This window comes from Liolophura sinensis, chromosome 2, assembly GCF_032854445.1.
Source record: "Liolophura sinensis isolate JHLJ2023 chromosome 2, CUHK_Ljap_v2, whole genome shotgun sequence".
Taxonomy (NCBI): Eukaryota; Metazoa; Mollusca; class Polyplacophora; order Chitonida; family Chitonidae; genus Liolophura; species Liolophura sinensis.
The window spans coordinates 21,849,634-21,867,223 of record NC_088296.1 but is presented as its reverse complement, the minus strand read 5'-3'; positions in this window follow the sequence as shown (position 1 = coordinate 21,867,223).

Genomic DNA, 17,590 nt, shown 5'->3' with positions numbered 1-17,590 from the left:
ATGAACCCTATCGATTAATTGATTGATTTATCTGATTTGATTGAAGTTTTATGCCGTATTCAAGGATATTTCATTGATGCAACGACAGTCAGCACTATGGTAGGAGCACAGGAACGGCCATCCGCAGGTTGGTGACAGACATCCACAGTACGACCGAACAGGTAGAAAGCATGAGCTGGACTTGAACTCACAGCGATCACCATACTGATAGGCTCCTGGGCATATTATGCGGCGCTAGCAACCTAACCACCAGGTGACAGGACAATCCAACCCGATCTTGGAAGTGGAACTAGTGTGTGTTACAATTTACCATTGCAAATCGAGTGCCACATATGAAACGCATAGATGAAGTTTTGTTTCATAAATCCACTTGAATTCAAGGTAGAATAGTTACTACGCTGCCGTTTTCAGCTAAGCTACACATAAGGAGAATCTCAGGATATGAGCAAAAAAGCAATAGTACATGAACATGTTATTTATTCAGCGATGACACCAGCTCACAACTGGACGTTCATATCAGCACCCGGCATGTATGCTGTCATCATCAAGTGAAACACATGTGTTTCATGTTTGAGAGAGTACATATACTCAACAACGGCAATTACGGTAAGTGTTCATTATCGATTGTGGTTTCAATTGTCACGACATTTTCACATTTTAGGGCAATAATCCAGGAGCTGTGGCAGCGTGAAAACAGAGGGGTCGGTAATCACAGTTCACGCTCTCCGTGATGCTAACGGTGGACACACCTGGTACTGAGTTCTGTGAAATGTTATTTAACACCGAGCATTCTGTTTTCAAGCTGGCCATAGCTTCTGGATTATTGTCCCTAAAATTCAACAATATCTTGTGGAAATTAAATCCATAGTTCATAATAAATTGTTGAGTTAACACGCTATTAATAGTTAACACGCTATTTAATACTGAGAGAAAACTATTTAAACTTGTTTCGTGCGTTTATAGTTTTGTTGAGTATATTTTGCCTGTTAATATTCCCTGTTGTTTAGCGGAGCACCGATCACCGATGTCACCAATGCAGCCGTGGACGCAATGGCCCACACGTGAGACAAGACCAATCATGTACGCCTGTCCGCCTTCCGTTGTACAATGCATCTGTAACAAACATAAATAAATATCGTACATTTCTGTTTTTTTAACCTGGCACCTATAAACAGACATCGGTATAATCAGCCATACTCGCTGCCCTAAAACTGCCTTTCGTCTGTGACACGTAACGCCACAACTTCCATAGCAATGCAATGAGCTGCAGGAATACTTTTTCTATTTCATAAGCTTGCTTTTTATCTCGATGTCGAAGACAAGGAAAAAAACCCGAGTCAGGTCATACCAAAGACTTTAAAAGTGGTACTTCTTGGCTGCCTCGCTTAGCGCTCAGCACTAAGAGATTAGAGCAAGGAAACATGTCTGGTTGGTACGGTGTCAGTGTAAGGGGACTTGCCAAGGTGTCATGTCTAGTGTCTTCGGCATGATATGTCAGTGGCGGCAGCACTTTGGCGGTATGGACTCGCCCTGCCAAAAGGAGACACAGTACATGTACACACCTAGTGACACCTCTTCGTCCATATAACTGACTAGACGTTAAACCCCAAACATATAGCTGCTGATGGAAGGTAAAACCTGTGACAAATAATAACTGGAACAACACCAGTGACTTGGCAAACTGTCAAAAATATTAGCCAGTGAACATGTGATCATATGTGCACTGCTTCCATGGCAATTAAATGGTTTTGGGAAATCTCGGTGAGTCCGTGATGATATAATTACATGTTTAATGTGAGGCAGCCAGTTGATAAAAAAGAGTTATTTCGGAAAGGGGAAGTAGAAAATTTAGTTTTAAGAGTGTGTTCATCAGCGCTCATCAGAGGGAATTTTTGGGGCCTGAAGCCAAGCGGACAATCCTAAGAGGGCATTTCTGAGGTGGGTGAACATTGTCACCGATTTCCGAAGATGTTTCAGTTATAGCGTGTACTGCTGCGGTTTGTTTTAGCGTCTCCGTATTGGGTTTTCTACTGTTTGGCTATGTAAACCCACCTAGAGCATCGTTATTCTGAAGCACAATACATATCGCGATAAATGTGAGAATTTCTTTCTTCCGTAGACAAAATTGCCGAACACGAACTTGCTCTGATTTACCAAAATCAGGCTCAGTATTACAGGTGTGTTCACGCCAGTTTCTAGAAAATTCCTTTCATCCACTTCGTTACAGTACATTCATGTTCACAACCATGAACGTAGGTAATAAAAATCTAAGAATAAAAATAATTTAAACACAGCTTCGTATAAAACCTAATGTTTGTAGCCGATAAATCCGTGGGACGTACCATTTAAAACCACTAGTCAGTGTGACTCAGACTGCCCGGTGCGTCAGTGCATCGTTAGATCAGTTGACCCACAATCGTGTGCCTATCAACTTACAGTCCAGGCAAAAGCACTGCAAAATAACCATGATCCTTTCCAAACCATGGGTTCTAGTTTTTTCATTTTTTTTATATGTTTAATGAATAAGTGAACCAGGCTCATCGTTTGATAAGCACTATATACAGTGCAATTTCTCCACACACTCTACATGTTAGAACCGTTTAACTTAATGTAATGCACACTAACTTTGTACAAGCCTACGTTGGTCTCAGACCTTTTTCTATGCTGCGTACTAGAGTTATGTAAAATGAAACGAGCAGGCAAGGGAGCCAAATGAAATCATGGACTGGGAAATGACCCAAGTGCAGACAAATTTGTCCTAACCGTGTCTTAGCAGCTCAATATACACATTTCTGCCAGATGTCTTATGCAAAGAAATCCGTTGGTAAAAGGTGTGAAAAATGGTTGCGGATCATTTTAAAAATAGCTGCCGAGTTGGTTAGCATATCAGGGCGGCGAAATGACCCAGCAGCCACTCCTCAATGCGATCGCTGTGAGTTCAGATCATGCTGATTTTCTCTCCGGCCTTATGTAGTAAGGTCTTCAGCGATCTGCGGGTATTGGAGAGTTTCCCCCGGGCTCTGCTGGGTTTCCTCTGTCTGCCATGTTTCCTTTGTCGTATTTGGCCATGGTCGTAAAAGTGAAATATTTTTGAGCTCGACATAAAACACCAATTAAATACATAAAAAAAACAACGAAATAACTGCGTTGTTAAGCCTCTGACGCAAAAATAGTGTAAATATGTTTTACTTTGAAACACTTTAATTTAATGTTCAGATATTTAACTATTGATTTGTAAGCATGGAATTTTCCATGCATGCATAAGTAACACGTATGGGCCCACAGAGTGTATTTGGGACATTAGAGACCTCATGTTAGAAGTTACGAGTTGGAACTTGTAACTTCAGGGTGCAGTTACTTTACTTTTTTTTAGTCTGAAGTTAGAAGTTACAAGCTGGACTAAAGGTTTCCATTGGTGCTTTGCCTGGAATGATGTCCGGACGACGAAAGTAAGTGAAACCTGTATTTCTATTTTTTTCGATACTTTTCTGTCTGCTTGTTATCCATTTATGACACATTATGAAAGATAATATAAAATTTTACTAAAGTATACGTCAATCATATTTGTACAGCATTTAGACGGGGGGGGGGGGGGGGGGGGGTGAGAAAAAATGTTTTTTTTTGTTTGTTTGTTTTTTTGCAGAAAACAATTCCATGTTACTCGTTAAGTACAGTTTAGTCCGGTATAAGCACTTAAGTTTAATCTATTTGCATTATGTACATGTAGATAATATGAAAGTAGTCTGGGTATGTAACAGAATTAAATTCATTAAGCAACGAGTGTTTGCTCACTTTGGTATATTGTACTATCTGTAACTGACCTCAATTACCTCTTGAGAAAGAAATTCATCCAGTTAGTTCAGTAATGGCACAAGTATTATCTGCATGTCCAGTTTTTCATTTCTTCATAACTTCACAGTGAAGAATGTATGTTTGGGGCCTTACGTCTGACTCAATCTTGAACTGATAATGTTCGTCTTTCATAATTTTATGGTGAAGTCTTCAGTTGTAAAGACACACTGATATCAGAATGATACATAAGTGTTGTGTTGTTTATTGTAGAATAACTCGAATGCTCAATAAACCACATTATTGGAAAGGCATAAAAAAGCTATGTGGTACTATGAGGGCCTGTCTGCTGAGTACCGTGCAGCAAACACGCTCTTCTGTGCTGTAAATGTACGCTTCTGTGCAAAAAACGTACGGCTCTGTGGTACGAAAATACAATACAGCGTTGTGAAAAAATAGTACTGTGCTGCAAATGTACAATTTCCCATTTATTTGCTGACAGACGGGACGAGAGCTGAGATGAAAAACTAAAGCAATCAAATATTACGGGAAAAAACAAAACGATATATGACTGGTTAATTTCCCAAATGTTAACATTCAGTTCGGAGGCAGTTTACCAAATTGTCGTAACTCAAAGGTTAACACTCAGTTCTGAGGCGGCTCACATGATTGTCATAACTCACAGATTAACAGTCAGTTCGGAGGCAGATAACCAGATTGTCATAACTCAAAGGTTAACACGCAGTTTAGAGGCAGTTCAGCAGATTGTCATGACTCAAAGGTTAACATTCAGTTCAGAGGCGGCTCACCAGATTGTCATAAGTCAAAGCTTAACACTCAGTTCGGAGGCAATTCACCAAATTGTCATAACTCCAAGGTTAACACCCAGTTCGGAGGCAGTTCACCAGATTGTCATAACTCAAATGTTAACATTCTGTTCGGAGGCAGTTCACAAGATTCAGAGGTTAACACTCAGTTCGGAGGCGGTTCACCAGATTGTCAACACTCAAAGGTTAACACTCAGTTCGAAAGCGACTCACCAAATTGTCATAACTCAAACCTTAACACTCAGTTCTGAGGCAGTTCACAAGACTGTCATAACTCAAAGGTTAACACTCAGTACGGAAGCAGTTCACCAGATTGTCATAACTTCAAGGTTAACATTCAGTTCGGAGGCAGTTCACCAGATTGTCATAACTCAAAGGTTAACACTCAGTACGGAGGCAGTTCACCAAATTTTCAAAATTCAAAGGGAAACACTCAGTTCGGAGGCAGTTCACCAGATTGTCATAACTCAAAGGTTAACATTCAGTTTGGAGGCAGTTCACCAGATTGTCATAACTCATACCTTAACACTCAGTTCTGAGGCAGTTCACAAGATTGTCATAACTCAAAGGTTAACACTTAGTACGGAGGCAGTTCGACAGATTGTCATAACTCAAAGGTTAACATTCAGTTTGGAGGCAGTTCAGCAGATTGTCATGACTCAAAGGTTAACATTCATTTCAGAGGCGGCTCACCAGATTGTCATAAGTCAAAGCTTAACACTCAGTTCGGAGGCAGTTCGCCAAATTGTCATAACTCCAAGGTTAACACTCAGTTCGGAGGCAGTTCACCAGATTGTCATAACTCAAAAGTCAACATTGAGTTCGGAGGCAGTTCACTAGATTGTCATAACTCAAAGGTTAACATTTAGTTTGGAGGCGGTTCACCAGATTGTCATGACTCAGAAGTTAACACTCAGTTCGGAGGCGGTTCACCAGATTGTCAACACTCAAAAGTTAACACTCAGTTCGAAAGCGGCTCACCAAATTGTCATAACTCAAAGGTTAACATTTAGTTCAGATGCAGTTCACCAAATGGTCATAACTCAAAGGTTAGCATTCAGTTCGGAGGCAGTTTCACCAGATTGTCAAAATTCAAAGGTTAACATTCAGTTCGGAGGCAGTTTATCAGATTGTCAGAACTCAAAGGTTAACATTCAGTTCGGTGGCAGTTCAACAGATTGTAATAGCTCAAAGGTTAACATTCAGTTCGGAGGCAGTTCACCAGATTGTCATAACTTAAACCTTAACACTCAGTTCTGAGGCAGTTCACAAGATTGTCATAACTCAAAGGTTAACACTCAGTTCGGAGGGCAGTTCACCAGATTGTCATAACTCAAAGGTTAACATTCAGTTCTGAGGCAGTTCACCAGATTGTCATAACTCAAACCTTAACACTCAGTTCTGAGGCGGTTTCACAAGATTGTCATAACTCAAAGTTAACACTCAGTACGGAGGCAGTTCGCCAGATTGTCATAACTGAAAGGTTAACATTCAGTTTGGAGGCAGTTCAGCAGATTGTCATGACGCAAAGGTTAACATTCAGTTCAGAGGCGGCCTCACCAGATTGTCATAAGTCAAAGCTTAACACTCAGTTCGGAGGCAATTCACCAAATTGTCATAACTCCAAGGTTAACACTCAGTTCGGAGGCAGTTCACCAGATTGTCATAACTCAAAAGTCAACATTCAGTTCGGAGGCAGTTCACCAGATTGTCATAAGTCAAAGGTTAACATTTAGTTTGGAGGCGGTTCACCAGATTGTCATGACTCAGAGGTTAACACTCAGTTCGGAGGCGGTTCACCAGATTGTCAACACTCAAAGGTTAACACTCAGTTCGAAAACGGCTCAGCAGATTGTCATAACTCAAAGGTTAACATTCAGTTCAGATGCAGTTCACCAAATGGTCATAACTCAAAGGTTAGCATTCAGTTCGGAGGCAGTTCACCAGATTGTCAAAATTCAAAGGGTAACATTCAGTTCGGAGGCAGTTTACCACATTGTCATAACTCTAAGGTTACCAGTCAGATCGGAGGCAGTTCACCAGATTGTCATAACTCAAAGGTCAACATTCAGTTCGGAGGCAGTTAACAAGATTGTCATAACTCAAAGGTTAACACTAAGTTCAAAGGCGGTTCACCAGATTGTCATAACTCAAATGTTAACACTCAGTTTGGAGGCAGTTCATCAGATAGTCATAACTCAAAGGTTAACATTCAGTTCGAAGGCAGTTCACCAGATTATCATAACTCAAAGGTTAACATTCAGTTCGGAGGCAGTTCACCAGATTGTCATATCTCAAAAGTCAACATTCAGATCGGAGGCAGTTAACAAGATTGTCATAACTTAAAGGATAACACTCAGTTCGAAGGCGGTTCACTAGATTGTCATAACTCAAAGGTTAAAACTCAGTTTGGAGGCAGTTAAACAGATTCTCATCACTCAAAGGTTAACAGTCAGTTCGGAGGCGGCTCACCACATTGTCATAACTCTAAGGTTAACAGTCAGATCGGAGGCAGTTCACCAGATTGTCATAACTCAAAGGTCAACATTCAGTTTGGAGGCAGTTAACAAGATTGTCATAACTCAAAGGTTAACACTAAGTTCGAAGGCGGTTCACCAGATTGTCATAACTCAAATGTTAACACTCAGTTTGGAGGCAGTTCATCAGATAGTCATAACTCAAAGGTTAACATTCAGTTCGAAGGCAGTTCACCAGATTGTCATAACTCAAGGTTAACACTTAGTTCGGAGGCAGTTCACCAGATTCTCATACTTTAAAGGTTAACACTCAGTTCGGAGGTGGTTCACCAGATTGTCATAACACAAAGGTTAACAGTTAGTTCGGAGGCAGTTCGCCAGATTGTCATAACTCAAAGTTTAACACTCAGTTCGGAGACAGTTCACCAGATTGTCATCACTCAAAGATTAACACTCAGTTCGGAGGCAGTTCACCAGATCGTCATAACTTAAAGATAAACATTCAGTTCTGAGACTTTTCACCACATTGTCAAAACACAAACGTTAACACTTTTTTTGGAGGCAGTTCACCACATTGTCATAACTTAAAGGTTAACATTTACTTCTGAGGCGGTTCACCACATTGTCTTAACTCAAAGGGAAACACTCAGTTCGGAGGCAGTTCACCACATTGTCTTAACTCAAAGGGAAACACTCAGTTCGGAGGCAGTTCACCAGATTGTCATAACTCAAAGATTAACACTCAGTTCGGAGGCAGTTCACCAAAATGTCATAACTCAAAGGTTAACACTGAGTTCGGAGGCAGTTCACCAGATTGTCATAACTCAAAGGTGACACTGTGTTTGGAGGTAGTTCACCAGATTGTCATAACCTAAAGGTTAGTACTCAGCTCGGAGGCAGTTCACCAGATTGTCATAACTCAAAGGTTAACACTAAGTTCGATGGCGGTTCACCAGATTGTCATAACTCAAATGTTAACACTCAGTTTGGAGGCAGTTCATCAGATAGTCATAACTCAAAGGTTAACATTCAGTTCGAAGGCAGTTCAACAGATTGTCATAACTTAAAGGTCAACATTCAGTTTGGAGGCAGTTAACAAGATTGTCATAACTCAAAGGTTATCACTAAGTTCGAAGGCGGTTCACCAGATTGTCATAACTCAAATGTTAACACTCAGTTTGGAGGCAGTTCATCAGATAGTCATAACTCAAAGGTTAACATTCAGTTCGAAGGCAGTTCACCAGATTGCCATAACTCAAGGTTAACACTTAGTTCGGAGGCAGTTCACCAGATTCTCATACTTTAAAGGTTAACACTCAGTTCGGAGGTGGTTCACCAGATTGTCATAACACAAAGGTTAACATTCAGTTCGGAGGCAGTTCGCCAGATTGTCATAACTCAAAGTTTAACACTCAGTTCGGAGACAGTTCACCAGATTGTCATCACTCAAAGGTTAACATTCAGTTCGGAGGCAGTTCACCAGATCGTCATAACTTAAAGATTAACATTCAGTTCTGAGACTTTTCACCACATTGTCAAAACTCAAACGTTAACACTTTTTTTGGAGGCAGTTCACCACATTGTCATAACTTAAAGGTTAACATTTACTTCTGAGGCGGTTCACCACATTGTCTTAACTCAAAGGGAAACACTCAGTTCGGAGGCAGTTCACCAGATTGTCATAACTCAAAGATTAACACTCAGTTCGGAGGCAGTTCACCAGAATGTCATAACTCAAAGGTGACACTGTGTTTGGAGGTAGTTCACCAGATTGTCATAACCTAAAGGTTAGTACTCAGCTCGGAGGCAGTTCACCAGATTGTCATAACTCAAAGGTTAACATTCACATCAGAGGCAGTTCACCAGATTGTCATAACTCAAGGTTAACACTCAGTTCGGAGGCAGTTGACCAGATTGTCATAACTCAAAGGTTAACACTGAGTTCGGAGGCTGAGAATAAAAAATCTGTCAGATAAAACACCATTAAATGTTGTTTAATTTTGGAATATTTTGTTTAGAGTTTTGTAATCCGGTATAAAATGCCTTTTATCAAAATTGCCCGTGTATTCCATTGGGTACCAACTGTACCCGCCCTCCAAGTGGATTACTCTTAACATCACTGCATTTTTAAACCGAATTCTGCTTAAGCTATGATGCTAGCGGGCGTGTGTATTGCTACTATTGATACATTTACATGAACAGTTAGAATAAAACCCTGACTGAAGTAAACTGAGAAGTGGTTGTATTTCATCGGTTACGTGTGACCATTTGCCAGGTAGCACACTGTCCTTGCTGCTGAGGTCATACTCTCTATGTTGTACGTCTTTAATTATATTGTATATGGTGTGTACATATCCCACCTTGTAGTATCTGGTAGATCCTGTGTGTTATGTGACGAAGTTATTGCTGCACAAACGTGTGTGTCAAGGTTATTCCACTGAACGCATTTACTCTAAGTTTTCTTAAGTTTTACAGTAAGTCTATCATATTTGTACACAGACCAAAACGGTTACCTCTCTCGCAGACTGTACAAAACTGTGTGCGATTATTGACCTGGGAGATTCTTCTTGTGTCCATATTAACGGCTTCATGCCAGTTGCTTTTGTGCATCAAAAAATTTGTTGCAAGATCCGTTCAGCGAACATATAAATATATATAGTTTTCAGCATTTTTAGTTCAGATGTCAAGATGTTTGTTGTATTAAGTGGCAGAAACCCGGTGTCGTCACAATATGATCCGAAAATTAAAGCTCAAAACAATCCCGTGGTACAAATGTAGTATACTTGCTAAACTATTACCCTAGGTATTCCTTTATGTTTTCTTTAATGTGACACACATTCCATGCTAAGTATTGTTTGCTTTTTAGAAAAAAGGGAAAAAAAGTTTACAAACTTTTTTGTGGTGGGGGTTGAAGTATTTATGGTCCGCACAGGAATCATCGACACTGTTTGGTCTGTCACTGTTGAAGTCCGAGCGGTTTCCACCAAACTCACCGACTCGACCGTTCTTGGATGTTTGTCATGTGAAGTCAAAATTTCTATTGTGTAATTCCCCGTGTCGTTTAGACCTGGATCCTTCGGAACTAAGAAGCAATCATCGCCGAGATGCACTCTACCGGTATAAGCGTTGTGGTGATGCCATTCGCCTTCTGAACTTCTCTTCAGAATGGTTTTATCATTCACTGACCATGCAATTATGGTGTTTCCATCCGGGTCATCAAGTTAATATTTACAACGAAACTTTACTTCCGGTTGATCGAAATCAGCCACAATCTGGCTGGCCACATTTGTACTCACTGCTCCAATTCCTGGAAATGTCCGTAGACAACAAAATGTACATCGATAGTTCTTGGATATTTAAAATTAAACTGTACCTGTTGATTAACAAATGAAGCAACGATCGCTAGTTGTTTAGATTTATTAGCTTCCGTTGTTGTTTCACATCGCTTTAACATGATTTCGAGTATATTACAACAGTATTTGCCTATAATGAGCTAGTTCATCAAGAATTTCATGATGGCTCAGGTGAATGCCATGAGCAAATATAAAGAAAAATTTAAACGGCTCCTGACCCAGCTAGAGTACAATGGCACCATATGGACTAATACTTAGCGCTATGGTATCATCAAATACTACGAGCCAAGGAAAATATTGTTCTGCTGGGCAAACGCAGTGTTGAAAAATTATAAAATGTTAGATGGTAATTCACGGAAAGATACTTACCGGAGTGAGTACAAACCCACGAAGCAACTAAGACAAACGGCAGATCTGGAGTATAAATTTCCACTTTAATAAGTTTTTTTAAATATCGGTAAGATTTCAACATCGGCGGGGGCTTTAATATCCCAGTTATGCTGTGCAAAACTTTTTGCAGTTCAACATGATCACAAAGGTTCATGCAACCGTTTTACATACTAAGTGTACTTATTCATTTGAAATTTCAGCATTAACGTATATATTTACGAAGAGATTTTTCAGCTGTTGATAAAAATCTTTCAATAACAAATGTTGGGATGGTGACATGCTTTATAAGATAGATTTTACTACCTGAATTTCAACGGAAGTAAAGTAAATCTACAGACAAAGCTATGATGCTGGAAATAGATACCGGTGTAGAGCGTGTGGGAAGTAGAATGTCTATCTAACAAGATGCAGACAATGCCTCAGAAATTCACTTTGCTGAGGAAGGATCCGATGTGTCTCAACGAGACAGAAAGATTGAACTTAAAACATGGTAAACAATGGATGTATCGTAAGTTGTTCTTTAAATATGATCCTCTTCTAGGAACTCAGATGTCATATCAGATGTTGGTAATCCGCAAACATTATAGCTCACATGCTACATGTATGAAATGTACCACCAGAGAAAGAGGTTCATGTCCCGATGTGCACAGTAGTAGTGCTGATTCCTTTAATTCACACAGTGCAGCAATGCTGATAATGACGGCGTAAATAAAACCACCAAGGGACAATGAGTCCCTTTTTCCACGTTTAGGTTATAATGTTAATATAGAAATTTTTTAACATTGTAAAAGAACAGAAGTAAACATTTACGTTTCATTCTCATTGCTGTTAACTCTAGTTGTTCTATCAGAGTGCATCTTATAGACAATAAGGTTTTAGATAGCGCCAAAGTCACATTATGGAATTATTCGTCTGCAATAACACCTTTTACACGCCGTGTCTGGTATGTTTTGAGAAATAAATCTATATACGCTTTGCGGTGAACGTTTATTCTTTTCACAACTGTCAGCATGTTGCAGTTTGCTGATGTAATTAGTTGTGTGGCCGATATGTTGTTAGTAATTTGTAGTAAAGTCATATCCGGCTAGTCTGTTCTGGTCGTTTACCTGAACACAATATTTGATTAATAAACACGTTTCTGAAAGACTTAAAAAAAACGTGTCGTCATGTTTATTCATACCCAAACTGTTTAGTAATAAAAGAAATGTGTTTATTATAGTAAACATGTAGAGCAAATGATAACAAAACAAGGACAGGCCTGATATTTATCAAGAAACTTAAAACTTTAGTTATAAATGGCAAGCGCTTAAGAGTCAAACTTAGAGCAGGATAAAACTCAAATTGTGGTTGGTACATTCTTTTGCTATAAAGAATTAGCGTAAACATTTAAAGCTACCGAGAGAAAACTATTTTATTAGTAGCTGAAAAACTTTTTTTGACTCAATCCTTAAGATTTTTGATAAATACATGTGTGGCTGAGGTCTGCAAATTTACGATAAAATATGAAGGCTGGTGTACATAATCGAATGCCGTATACCTGTACAATATGAAGGCTGATGGGCATAATCCAACGCCGTATACATGTACAATATGAAGGTTGGTGTGCATAATCCAACGCCGTATACATGTACAATATGAAGGCTGATGTGCATAATCCAACGCCGTATACATGTACAATTTCAAGGCTGATGTGCATTATCCAACGCCTTATACATGTACAATATGAAGGCTGGTGTGCATAATGCAACGCCTTATACATGTACAATATGAAGGCTGGTGTGCATAATCCAACGCCTTATACATGTGTAATATGAAGGCTGGTGTGCATAATCCAATGCCGTATGCATGTACAATATGAAGGTTGGTGTGCATAATCCAACGCCGTATTACATGTACAATATGAAGGCTGATGTGCATAATCCAACGCCGTATACATGTACAATATGAAGGCTGGTGTGCATAATCCAACGCCTTATACATGTACAATATGGAGGCTGGTGTGCATACTCTATCGCCGTATACATGTACAATATGAAGGCTGATGTGCATTATCCAACGCCTTATACATGTACAATATGAAGGCTGGTGTGCATAATCCAACGCCTTATACATGTGTAATATGAAGGCTGGTATGCATAATCCAATGCCGTATACTTGTACAATATGAGGCTGGTGTGCATAATCCAACACCGTATGCATTTACAATATGAAGGCTTGTGTGCGTAATCCAACGCCGTATGCATGTACAATATGAAGGCTGGTGTGCATAATCCAACAGGGGCCTCCGTGGCTCAGTCGGTTAGCGCGCTAGCGCAGCGTAGTGACCAGAAGCCTCTCACCAATGCGGTCGCTGTGAGTTCAAGACCAGCTCATGCTGGGTTCCTCTACGGCCGTACGTGGGAAGGTCTGTCAGCAACCTGCGGATGGTCGTGGGTTTCCGCCGGGCTCTGCCCGGTTTCCACCCACCATAATGCTGGCCGCCGCCGTATAAGTGAAATATTCTTGAGTACGGCGTAAAACACCAATCAAAAAAAAAAAAAAAAAAAAAAAATCATAATCCAATGCCGTATACATGTACAATATGAAGGCTGGTGTACATAATCCAATTGCCGTGATACATGTACAATATGAAGGCTGGGTGTGCATAATCCAATGCCGTATGCATGTACAATATGAAGGTCGGTGTGCATAATCCAACACCGTATGCATTTACAATATGAAGGGCTTGTGTGCGTTAATCCAACACCGTATGCATGTACAATATGAAGGCTTGTGTGCGTAATCCAACGCCGTATGCATGTACAATATGAAGGCTGGTGTGCATAATTCAACGCCGTATACATGTACAATATGAAGGCTGATGTACATAATTTAACGCCGTATGCATGTAATATGAAGGCTGGTGTGCATAATCCAACGCCGTATATTTGTACAATATGAAGGCTGGTGTGCATAATCCAATGCCGTATGCATGTACAATACGACGGCTTGTGTGCATAATCCAACGCCGTTTACATTTACAATATGAAGGCTGGTGTGCATATTTCAACGCCGTATGCATGTACAAAATATAGGCTAGTGTGAATAATCTAAAGCCGTATACATGTACAATATGAAGGCTGGTGTGCATAATTCAACGCCGTATGCATGTACAATATGAAGGCTGGTGTGCATAATCCAACGCCGTATGCATGTACAATATGAAGGCTGGTGTGAATAATCCAAAGCCGTATACATGTACAATATGAAGGCTGGTGTGCATAATCCAACGCCGTATGCATGTACAATATGAAGGCTGGTGTGCATAGTCCAAAGCCGTATACATGTACAATATGAAGGCTGATGTGCATAATCAACGCCGTATGCATGTACAATATGAAGGCTGGTGTGCATAGTCCCAATGCCGTATGCATGTACGATATGGATCCTGGTGTGCATACTCTATCGCCGTATGCATGTACAATATGAAGGCTGGTGTGCATACTCTATCGCCGTATACATGTACAATATGAAGGCTGGTGTGCATACTCTATCGCCGTACACATGTACAATATGAAGGCTGGTGTGCACACTCCAAGGCCTTATACATGTACAATATGTACAATACATAATCCAACGCCGTATACATGTACAATATGAAGGGCTGGTGTGCATAATCCAACGCCTTATACATGTACAATATGAAGGCTGGTGTGCATAATCCAACTCCGTATACATGTACAATATGAAGGTTGGTGTGGATAATCCAACGCGTAAGCATTTACAATATGAAGGCTGGTGTGCATAATCCAACGCTGTATACATGTTCAACGAAAAGAATATACCGTTAACTAAACGTCACTGTTGGGTAAAATACAACACCGAAATACAAACTATATACCTGTTAGTGACAGTCTGTCCGTATGATAACATGAAGGTAAGGTACTCAGTCTCAGTGCAAGCAACTGTGCAACTCAAAGCGCTAAATAGACTACAGCTAGGACTAACAGCTGTTAACACCTGCGTCAAGCCACTGCTTTTCTCAGTTGTGTTTTACCCTCTTTTCTTGATATATGACAAACGTACAGGTTATAAAACTTCAAACATGCACTGGAGAGAATTTATATGCTGCAAGTTCGTCATAAAATCGAAAAAAATAGCCTCCTCCAGTTACACTAAAATATCTTTCTGTGGATCGGGTGAAGGATAGGAAAGTGGGAAAAATAATAGTATCACAAATGAAATTTTCTGAAAAAAAATCTTGGGCTCCGTTTAACACCAATAAAATAACTTAATAACCAAATATAATCCATGAATATATAACAAACGTTAATGATAGAGGGCCATATGTGCTTTTCAAGCAGGATTCACTTATGATTTCGGTTGCCACATGTTACATATTACCATACATTAACTATTATCGTTTGTTATTCATGAGAACTCATATTTGATACATGTTGGTCTATATCTTTACTTACGCAAAGGTGTGTTCCAAAGGTAAAGAAAAACACAAAGATTCGAACTCATTCTCAGAGTTCTAAGGGCTCTCCAAAATATCTTAGTTAGTTCACTGTCCTGTTAAGGATCGCCAAAATACCTTGCCAAATCTGACAAATTTAGTCACATTATACGGTTTATGTTCTGAAGAAAAACATTATACGAAACGAAACTTTGACAGCACATAAAAATACATATGTGATAGTTTCAGTAAAAACATTTTTTTCTGGAAATACAATCTGATTAGGGGTCAAATTTTATGACTGGTGTATTTCAGGAAATATCGTATCAGTTGGGGATTTAAGAGCTTAAATCCACAGCTTATCAACCTCAATACCAAGTACAATGTAAGAGATGGTTCGAGAACCGTTGAATTTCGTATAGAAGAATCCCGGGTGTCAGAATTTTAACTATGTAGATTACTGATCTGATCGGACACAAGTAGGCTACATCTGTCCAGATACGCTACACGTATGGCCTATCATGGATCCGATTTTAAATTCTACTTAGTTAAACTACATTTAACGTATAAAAAAAGTGGACTCACCCAAACTACGTGCCATTGGTCTCATTTACATGTAGACACTTTCACTTCGGGAACACAAATGAGTTTAGACAAGATTGTTTGGTTTCCTGCTGTTCATCGCTCTTGCACACTGCAATATATCACAAAATATTTATAAATAGTATATGTAACTGTAATCTCTGTAACAACGGACTTGGTGAGCGTTTGAGACACTCTCTGTATACCCCGTGCCTGTGTTACGTATGTTTCCCCGCACGTACGAACAAGTAAGTTAGCATTTCTGCTGTCCTGTCGCTGGTGAAGCATTAGCTGGTGATTATCAGCTTTTCTTTTACATACATGCTCTAAGGTATAATTTATAGTCAACGTTACGGCTATTTTATTTCACGATCTTTAGTGAACGAGCCCACTCCCCGAAACGCTAGAAGAAGAGCACCAATGTCATAAACTTGAGATCATTCACTTCAGATAACTAAGTGTAAATTAGCTGTGCCTCTATCATGGCGTTGTAATTGTGTGGCTGTCGTGGCCGACGGCCGTTTCAACACCACAACGTTGACTGCCGGGATGCACTATCACAAATCTGGAGTCATCCTGAGTATTTTACGGAACTGTAAATTATAAGAAACATACACGTACATATATTTTTATATGGTATGAGCCCATTCCAGTTGGTCCTGGTAGTCGCTACCATTACAGTTGAGTCAGGTTTGACCAGCCAGTGACATTCCCTGCTCGAACCCAGCTCCCGCTGGATCGGCAGTGGCTTTAGGTATACGTTAATATCTCATGACGTTTGGCGAGAATGTGAGAGGTTTCCTTTGAACTGAATAATGAGTTGCTGGGATTAGCGGGTTGCTTTTAAACATAAACAAATGAGCGGTTTATACCTTGACTCAAATGATGGTTTACAATATAGACCGCATGACTGGACAATAACAAGACCTGCATACTGGTGCTATTGTTGTCGGCGAGTGCTTTGTTTTGGGCATTGACCAGTTACTGTTCAGAAAAGCCGTGATAAACGGTGTATAAATCGGTTATACACCGGTGTATTAGGAGGTTATACTCAAACGCGAGTGCACAAGGGAGTTTTCTATACTGCTTATCATTCCTGCCTGTCGCTAAGTCCAGATTCAGAGTCCCCAAATCTTAACCGTTTCGTACCAAGAAACCGATGTCATGGTGTAGTAAGTGATTATTAGTCTGGCTTTTTTTCATGGCCGCAAACAATAGAAGTTGTCCGGTGCGCAGTTGTACTTTTTCATGAGATAAGCATGTCAATGAAAGTTCGTGTGATTATATATAACGAATGGAATATTGAAAATTGACATCACTGTTGCTATATCACTGACATGGGCAAATAATACGTTAAATTAGCAAGTAGTACAGCCCTCTGTTCCTTGGGTTGGTCCGGTTGAACATTGCACAAAAGTTTTAGTTACAGGAATTGAAATATTTTGTTCGCCTGAGACCCATGTTAACAATTTAAAAGTCATAAGAGCAGGCATTTCTGCAACGTGTTGATGATTTTAGTGTACAAATAACGATAAGTTATAACAGGTATCTATTTCTTTATAAGACACAAGGATCTATTTTCTAACACGTGGCATTTTTTTCCAAACGCGATTTCATGCCATGCCATGCTATAATTATAGGACAGGTCTACACAGCATTAAAATTGTCGTATATATTGACAGATTTTTTTCTATTAAAAAGAGTTACTAAGAAGCGAATATACGGTTAGTATTC